This window comes from Hemitrygon akajei, chromosome 9 (genome assembly GCF_048418815.1).
Source record: "Hemitrygon akajei chromosome 9, sHemAka1.3, whole genome shotgun sequence".
Lineage (NCBI taxonomy): Eukaryota > Metazoa > Chordata > Chondrichthyes > Myliobatiformes > Dasyatidae > Hemitrygon > Hemitrygon akajei.
The window spans coordinates 81,739,136-81,749,481 of NC_133132.1; positions in this window are offsets into that span (position 1 = coordinate 81,739,136).

Genomic DNA, 10,346 nt, shown 5'->3' on the forward strand with positions numbered 1-10,346 from the left:
CTTTATCACAATAACACAATTTCCATCGATCAACGCCTTGTTTTAAAGATGCACCGCGAATATGATACATTTCGGTATTCTATGAACCCTTCTTCTACTTAGGATGATAGCTCCAGTCTGCTTAATTCTGTCAGTCAGTGTGTTCGTCAGTGCGATTAACTCATTCAGTCCCGTGGGTTATTAGTCAAAGAGCATTTCTGTGGACCTTAGTGGCGGACAGTATAATGAAGTATAACTCTTTTTGAAAAGTTGTGTTGAAATCGACTCTTCGATTTGTGATACAGACAGAACAAATCGCGCACGAGGTTTAGAGAGGCGGAAATCAATGACGGGGACAACGGATCTTCATAAGGTGCGAATTCAATCAGCGATGTTTCTCAGCAGGTTTTATTCATCTCTGCACGTCATAACAACTTAACAACTTCCCCAAACGAAATAAAGAAACAACCAACAACAATCCGACAAAACGCACAATCGTTGCTTACAGATTCAACATTCGACAGTTGTCTGTCGCCTCATGAAGAGGGAGTTGGTGCCTATCGTGCCACCTACTGTTAACATCGTGATACCTCACTCCCTCTTTGCCCAGACAACTCGTCTTTGCATTGACAGGCTACGTAGGTTTCCTTTAAAATCAACGCCGGTGTGGTATTAATCTAAAAACAATAATCTTGCATTTAGAAGTCGGTGCAACCAAAGTGTTGAAATGTTTGTTTCAATTAAAACAGAATGTTAATTAGCAGGCCATGAATAAGGTAGTTTATTTTCTCCAGTGTGTCTGAAAGATAGCAGGGCTCCATCAGGAGTGGAGCTGCGGAACAAGAGGGCACTTCAGTTGGGATCAGATACTTTACTGGATCCGACATTGTCCATACAATTAATTATCTTCCGCCCCATTTCGCCTCCTCTCAGCACGGTAAACAAAATGATTTATATGTAATCCAAAATATAATGACTGAAATGAAAACATTTGTAGCTGGATCTATGTTGTACGGAGCGTACTTAAACTTAGTTAGTAACATGTACATTGGCCCTAATTGTCTCTCGCTATGTGGATGACACCAGCAGCACGAAAAGCGAATCTGCAATAAAAAGGTCACTTTTAGCGAAACAGCCTTGAAATGGAAAACGAAACTTGAACGAATAGTTCAAAAATGGTATAATTAGGGACTAATAATATCTTCCTCAATTTTAAATCTTAACGAGGCATTGGAATGTTTTGGTGAAATTGTGTTCAGTAATTTCTATTTGTGGACTTGATATCTTGTACGTTGGAAATGACACACAGATGCCGAAAACGTTACTATTTATTCAATTACCGTTTCTGATGAGTTTTTCATAAAGTTTTTTAAATCTCGAGTCTGTAGTTGGTGCACCAAATTATTCTTGTAATTTCTGGTGGATGTCGCTCCTCTGTCAGTTTGTGCCGGATAGAAAGCCTCCTATTTTTCGCCAAACCCAGGACATTGGCCAAGATGAGGACATTTTGGCTTTACAGTTTTATCAAGCATTTGACAAGTTCAAAGATACAGTAATTGAAAATAATCTTATTTTGGTACGATGAGAAATATTGCCGTCCGACTCAAAAACACGGTTTTACCCGGTTCGCAGCTCATCTCAAGTGACCTAAAACCCTAGCGTTGCTTCCGGACTTCGCCTACGTGATACACGCGAGAAATTCTGCAGATGCTGGAGATCCAGAGCAATACGCATGAAACGCTGGAGGAGCTCAGCAGGTCAGGCTGCAGCTATTGAAATTAATATACGTGAGATATTAATTTCAGCCTACGTGAGATAAGTGACTGCCGGTCTAACGAAAGCTTTTATAACTCCAAGAGTTTGGGCATAATTTGACCAATAAAATCACACACTTAAAAAAGAATGCACCTGATGAAATTGCTATTTAAACTTTAAAATTCATGGCTATCCGTAGTCACGCTTGGCCCCATTTCAACCCATTGTCATTACTTTTGGTATTTTACATTTCCATGCAATAAAAGTTGAGGACTCTTCACTTACCGCCTCTCACCGTCTAGATGACCAAAGATATGAATGCTGCAGAGAAATCCCGTGGTTCCAACCCTGATTGCGAGAAACAGAAAGTCAGAGGCATTTGCGACAAGAGATCTTCTGGTCCCCGGAGATGCCAATTGAGGATAAACTATCTGCTGCAGTAGAAATTAAATAGCAAAGCGCTAATTATGAAAGGAATCACAATTATATATATCTGTGTTTTCAAAGTTTATTTTTCAGTGTGGCACCGTAAAAAAAGAACATTTCCACTTAATTCTTACAATTCGACATTTTGTATTTTATGAGAGCGTTTCCAAATTACCTTCAAACACGGGGAACCACACCTTGTTTCTTTTCCATAGATCAACTACACTAAAATCTTTAGCTTTAGGTGTCGACGAATCCCACCGAAACCGTAAAATCCAGCTGTCTACGTTGTTACTATCCACCTTGTCAAATCGTTAACCTTGCCCATGCTTTCAAACGCGAACCTACATCGTAAACGGCAGTGAGTTCAGCTTTATTTGTTTTCAAAACGTATTATCAGTAATTTATTAAAACAGACATATCACACCTCTGGGAATAGTTCGTCACAATAATCAACCTGTTGCTTCGATCAGCCATAGGTCTTATTTAGAACAAGCAAGATGATTAAATCTTTCTCTTCTGACATGTAGGGATGTACTGCTGAAGCAACCTGGATTTATTCGCGAGAAGAACCAACCAACGACCACTGCCGGCGACAATGTAGACCTTTTGAAACGTTGTTTGGAATTGCATTCTTATTTCATATATAAAATCATAAACCACGTCAGGTGTAAAATAATTTCTGGTTCAACAACATAAATAGTTGATATAATTAGCAATTAGTATCCACCCGCTTCTCCATAGAACGCCACTCCCAATCTGAACGAAAGGTAATATTTTTAAATTATCTACCTGTTATGAGTTGAGGAATCTAATGATCCTCCCCGACACTAATCTTGTGTTAAAGGCGGTGAACAGTTAAATCTCTTCCGTCACAGAAACAGACTAAAACAAACGTCAAAACGAAAATTGCCACCATAAATTTTCGTTTACCATCATGGGATTGATGTCGAGAACATCAGGAGAAAAATGACAAGTCTTTGGAAAAGATTTCAATCTTCTGCTGAAAGAGCGCGAACATAGGTAATAGATCTGTAGAGATTTTCTGTCAATACTGCAAGTTTCTGTTATATCGATCTATCCCTTTAAATTATGCTACAAGCTTATTTGTACTTTTATAAATATCCTCACAAGACTGTAATTTGACGTTGAACAGGAAATACGTGAGACTAGACTAGATGTGAATGCTGCTACGGAAATTAATAAACCAAACACCAGGAGTAAATTTTTGCTTACACACAATTGATCAGTAATAATTTTGACTGTTTGATTCATTTAATCGCTAGCATTCTGTTACTTTCAAATTAATTATACCAGAGATAGAGATTGCAATACTCAATTAATTACTCCAAAGCAATATAATAAAGAAAAGGACGAATAAGCCGAATTTTAATACTATTATGATACATTGTTTATGACAGCAGTTCTTTTGCATTGTTCAAAGTAATTGTATTTAAATTAGAATGAGAGAAAAATGGAATCTACTGAAATTGAACTACTGATAGGATGGATTATTTCAATTATCTGTAATTTTAGTAAAGCACTGTTCAAATATTTTACCAGACTTCCTCTTTTTATGAGAAATATATATGTTAGCTCAAACAGAAGAATTTATTTTGATCGTTAGGTATCAAGAATTAATAGGAAACAAAATTAAATAAAACAAATAATACCCTTTTAATGTGTATGATACTTTAATGTTTAATTTGCTATTTTAAGGTAATCTAAAATATGTACTTCCTGTTATAGAAATTCAAATAGGAACCCTTCTAGTAAACAAATGTGGACTTTTAAAAGTAAGTTTTGATATGTTTGATACATGTGAATGAATTAACGTTTATTTTCTCTTTTGAGGTATATTTATATTACCAGAATTATAAATGTCACAATTTTTGATAAATTCAAGAGGATAAAAATGGGAAATACTGTAGTGCTGAGTTCATTGAGCAATAAGCATATATTTTATTGTGCCCAAAGAAATAATTTTAGGCAGTTTTCCAGACACTTGAAATCCACAAATTGCACTTTAATGGAAGATTGGCACAGAACAAGAGAATTATCCATTGTTGTCTGTATGCTAATCCAGTTGGAATTTGGAACCTGTCTCATATTATCTTAAAACAATTTAACTGTGAAGCTATGGTTCCCTGCACTCTTGCATGGCTTTGTACTGATGCTGCAGGTCTTAACCCTTATGATACTAAATTGAACATTTTTCCTTGACAACAGCATTAGCAGAGATATATCTTGAAGCAGCAGCCCTTTCAAATAACCTGAACAATGCTTTGATTCTTCTACCCAAAGAAAAGCTCTATGCATATGTAGACCAAAATTTTCATGCTTTTGAAGTATTTTGAGAGCAAGTAGCAACCTCCACAGAATCAGAATAGGTAAAATGAGTGCAGGTATATTTTGAAAGTACCTTGAGGGACCAGGGGTCACAATGTGAGTGGGGTTAATCTGAAGTATTGTGAAGCCTCTGATTGGTCTCAATCTACTGCTCTGTTGAGAACTGGTCTGTGGCTCTAGATTTATTCCTTAGCTTCAGTAATAGTGTGAAGTTAATTGCCTTCCACCAAATTAAAGCAAATACATCTTTTAACATAACATATTTGGTAACATAAAAAAGTACAGTACAAGTAACCAAAAGAAATATCAATGACAACTAACCAGTTTGTCAACATCTGTATGGAAATTATTGATTAAAGGTGTCAAATCCCTTGTTAACTGAGTCAACTCCTACTAATAAGTTTACCAGCTTTTCATTCACCTTCTACCCTTACCAGAATCAGTAGATTCACAGCAGCCATAAGTGTGAGTACAGTGCCATCTATAGTTTGTATTCTTTTTGAAGAATGGTGATGGATAAAATGAATGGAAATATCCTGTCTGATTTTTCTTTCTGGAAAATCTTCCAATATGATTGTCATGATCAAGAACAATAATGTAGAGAATGAAGAATTAATTTCAATATTTATTCTTGACAACCACTGGAGTTGTTTCAAACAGAAATTAAATATCTGGATAAATTGCATTTTCTCAGTGGTGGGCAGAATGGAGATGTAGTATTATTCAAGGACTTTGTTAAATCACCTATGATGTACAAGAACTAAAAGAGTGTTCTTCAAGGCAACATTTCTGTTAAACATTTCAAATAGCTTAAATTTCCCATGGTGCTAACTTGTTCAAACAAAAAAGAGAGGTTGCAGATTCAATGGATGAACATTATTGAATCAGCTGATCTCTAAGGAGCCTTACTTGAGTCCAGTCCTCCTTGGCTAGACAACCTATCAGGATATTTCTTTCTTTTTGTTACTCTTTGCCTATTGATGGAAAGTGCAAGTGTGTTATTGTAAGTTTAAAAGATTTGAAAGGGAAATAGAACATAAAACATAGAAAACCTACAGCACAATATGAAATGATGCTTTTCATGGATGAAGAAGCAGTAAAATACCTTATTACCAGCTTAGGACAACTGGCATGGTAGCGTAATGGTTAGCTAACACTTTAGAGCACCGAAGAAGAATATATTGCTGGATGTCCCTTTTCCAGTTTAGAATCTTTTAACACTCCTACTTAAACTCCTACTTTAAATGCTCGATGACAGTTTCCATAAGCATTGTAAGCCTGTTTTGAATTGCATAATTCATTTTACTTTCTGCTGCTCTGAATTAATGTGGCCCTGTTCTAATAATTGACCTTAATTATGGGACATTTTTTCCTGGTGCATGTGAACATCTAAGAGGCTCTCTTCAACCCTTGCCAGTTTGGTAAAGGTCATCACATAAATACACATTATACTTCTGTCTACATCAATTTCCAATAAGAAAATGATTTCCAAAACAAAAGTGCTCAAGCAAATACATAGCAGCACAAAGCTTATGCCAAAGAATGGGAATGGAGCCATACTGAATTAATAACTTCTCCTTTGAACTATCCTTTAACAGTTAGTTTGTACTGCAGTTGTTGTTCTGAAATCTGGAATTTGGGGTTCAATTTTATCAATATAATATTTAAACCTCGACTATCCTTTGGTGCCACCTACCACCCCCAGAAAAATTTCTATGCCTTTGGTCCTTTAGCAATACCGTCAAAGAAAAGGCAGTAAATGATCAAAGCCAAGAAAATGAAGATAAAGTTTTAAAGATAAAGGACGAGCTTTATTTGTCGCATGTTCATTGAAGCAATGTAATATAAAGTGAAATACATCATTTTGCATCACCAACCAACCCAGTCTGGGGATGTGCTGGATTAGCCCGCAAGTGAATTCATGCTTCTGGTGCCAACCTTGCACTAAACTAACCCGCATATCCTTGGAATGTGAGAGGGAACCAAAACACCCTGAAGAAACTTACGTGGTCACTGGGAGATAGTACAAACTTCCTACGGACAGCAGCGGGTATTGAACCCCTGCGCTGGCACTGTAAAGCATTCTGCTGACTCCTATCCTAGCATGGCTGATTGAGCTAAACTGGCAACAAGGTATTTACTTAGCATTCTTCAGACTTCAGGACATCTTGCATCTAACAAAATAAAGTTAAAAACTTCAATTTAATATAATTATTAAAATCATTGTTTGTGACCCAAGCACACATCATTGCTTACAAAATTTAAAAGATACTATGCAATTCAATCTGCACCCAGATCAAGGCAAATTAATCTAAACAATTACATGAACTAAAGGGAATTTGCTCTTTCTTGTAGCCTGTTTGTCTCCTGTCTTTCATTTCATACCCAGCCATTTAAACTGTACAAAACCAAAGACTGTGCTTTCCTGGTGCCTAGCCAATGCCTCACCTCCAGCTGATATCACCAAAAACATTACAGGTTAACAGCTCATTCATATCACTGCTACTTGTGAGATGCCGTTGGCACAGAGCAGTGGCAACTCTTGTACTTCAAATATTGCTCATTGTATGAAGTGCAACAAGACATTTTGACATAAAAGATTTTTTTCATGGTCCAAGAGCTTGCTAAAACAAAAATCTGCACCTTTAGTGATGCCCCAAACCACTTTACAGCCAATTAATTATTTTGAAGTCTGGTCACTGTTATAATGTTAGAAATGTAGCAGTCAATTTGCACACAGCAAGGTCTCGGAGACCACAGTGGTGCCAAGTATTCTGTTTATTAATTGATACTTATGGAAGGGTCAGTTCCAAGACCAGGAAGAATTTCCCTGCTCTTCTGGGAACCCTGTATCAGTTGGTCTCTCCTCCGAGAAACAGGCCATTTGACCCCCAGCAGTGTAGAACACACTCCTTCTTGCTGTAATGCAGCCTTGCTTGTATGCTCATTCCTCTGGAGTGAGACTTGAACTCACATCCAAATGACTCAGAGGCAAGATTGCTTCCAATGAGCCAAGCACACCGCCTGAACTCACAGATGAAAAATGAGCACTCTGGTGAGGTGCTGGATGACAGCTGGCACCTTAACCTTGAAAAAGCGACTTCAGAGGGGAAGACGAGAAACCCGGGGGAAGGAAAAGAAAGAAAGCCATTGACGATCTCCAACACGCACAGTTATGATTTACAAATTTTTTCCGTTTAATTCTGGAGGGTATTGTGAATTCACCCAGTCGTCTTTAAATGCACAATTACTAGACAGCTCTGAGTTTCAGCCCTGAAAGGTGCTATGGAAAGAAAACATTACCTCCTCTAAGCCTTGAAGGCACGTACGGGGAAGGAATAATCAGCTTTAGAAAAAAAGGCTTCAACAGGATATGATCTGGGGTGAAGCAGGCCTGCTTTAAGCCATATTCACACCCATGCTGAGGAAACAGTCCAATAAAATGCATCTTTTAATCTAACTGATACAGCTGATTTACAATTTATGACCATTTTAATTTGACTAATGGAGTTCCATGATTTAAACAAGACGACTGCCATGTGTTAAACGCACTGTATGTACCAACATGTATTGGAGCATCTGACCTCACAAATGGATTTTTGGCACTTTGCTACAGACACCAGTAGATATCCAAGTAAATCATGTCATAATTCTACAGGAAAAAAAAACAATTACAGATCTGATATTGGGGTTCACAGCAAGAGTCAAGTTAGCCTTTTTAATTTTTTCCCTCTTAGTCGACCAGAAAATAGGTCAAAAGAGAGGATCATACAAGTAGTTTTCAAGCTCAAAGGATCTTTGACATTTATGAAGGAGCTGTATTTTTTCTGAGAGCACACAACAAGGGCCCAGCATTGCTCTCTTGCTGCAGAAGGCAATGCCAGTCTGAGTCGGGACCTGTCCACATGGCAGTTACTAATTCAGTCGTGCTGAATTTGCAGCTGTTCCCCATTAAAATGCACCATGGAAACACACATTTATTTTCTGCACTATTTTAATCATGAGGAAAAACACACACTTCACATTGTCAGCTTGAAAGCAGCTGCAATGCGCAGAATACACAGCATGATTTAACTTCCTTGTTGGACTTCTGTCTCTTTTTACGGCACAGAACACGTGGGCTGTAACTTAATACAATCTGAGTTCCCCGTTCCCTCCCCCACCCCGCCCACCCAATTTATGGCTCCGATATATAACTGAGTTCAGGAACAACAATTGCTTCCTACCCCATAAACCCAGTATGAATTTGATCCGTCTAATGAGAAAGGGGAGCCACTGTATATAGACCATAGCAGACAAGAGTAAATTTTGTTTAGGTTTGATGACTTGCGCAAAGGCCTTTCTGATAGAGCAATTCTGACTGGAATACACTATTAAATATACTTGATTATTTGTCTATCTTGGCCTGCCGTTTAAAACCAGGAAGTGTATTTGCTTGCTATTCTGTGATAATGGTACAGTAATTGTTTACCACTGCATGATCAAGATGTTAAGAGCCAATGATAAAATGTATCATGCCGTTTGATTGGATGTTACAACCAAAGAGGGAAGACAGCATCTAAACCAAGTCAATTCTAAAACACTCTACTGGGCCAGGCCATGATAAAACATTCAACATTCCTTTCAAGGGAATGCCTTGTATCCAAAGGCTAGTTATTTCAAGGAAAAAATTGATATTGGATCAATGGTTAGGGTCTAAATTTGTATCATATGGATATGAAGACTTGTTCACTTATTTTGCAGTTGGATTACTTTTTCTATTCAGGGCAGTGGGCAGTATTCGGACAAAATTATATTTAAGTCAACGTGGAGCTTGATTAAATTGAGTAATCTGGACAGAAATTTAGCACGTAGAAATTTTTAATAAAAGAGTTTGTCATTCTACCAAAGATAGTTAAGGGTCTGTGTCCAAGTGGCAATCACTCCATAGCACAAGATATGACAGTAGCCGTGGAGTTGCCTCTGATAAAATTCCAAAGCCTCTGGGAGCATTTCAAAGTCAGCATAATGCACTGATGGAGTTTGTTGGGGGTTGCTGGGTTGGCCTGGCTTGAAGGGCCAGAAGGGTCTACTTCACGGTTTATCACTAATTAAATAAATAAATAATAAGCTTCTCTGTTGCTGAGAGTTCAGATCACTCTACAAACACCCGCAAAACTTTGAACTTTTCCTCTTTATGAATTGGAGAAGGATGGAGAACTACAATAGAAACCAAACTCGGTTCTCCATGCAGTAATAAGGCTACTAACTGGTAAAATGAAAACTTACTGAACGTTGAGCATTCGAAAGACAAAACAGGTTTCATATCTGAAGTAAAACTCTTCATCAGAAGTTCACCAGATTGACAATGACAATTCTAATGAAAAGGCATAGGAAATGTTAAATTATCTCATGCTTTCAGATTCTAACAATCCAGCAGTGATTTCCCAACATGCTCTGTTTGTCCTGCGGCAGAAGAAAAACCAACTGTTTCACTCTCTGACTCCAAAGAGATTGAGCTGTTGGCTGATAAGCGCTTGATTCCAGTCATTAATTTTACTATCTGTCATAGTGGGTGAGGAGAAAAGCCCAGAAAAATTATAATTTTCAATGGCATTCTGAACATTTTGCAAAAAATAATAACAATGGTCGCAAGCAAATTTAAGAGTCATTAGCATGCTGAAAAATGCAAATTATCTATTCTCTACTCCCACAAAGCAAGAAGTTAAAATACATTTTTAATAGAATCTTCTGCAACAAAATACCATTTTAACTGTACAAACAGCTAAATATTTAATATTTTTGGAAATTATATTATTTATGTTATATTATATATCACATATTATATTATTTTAATA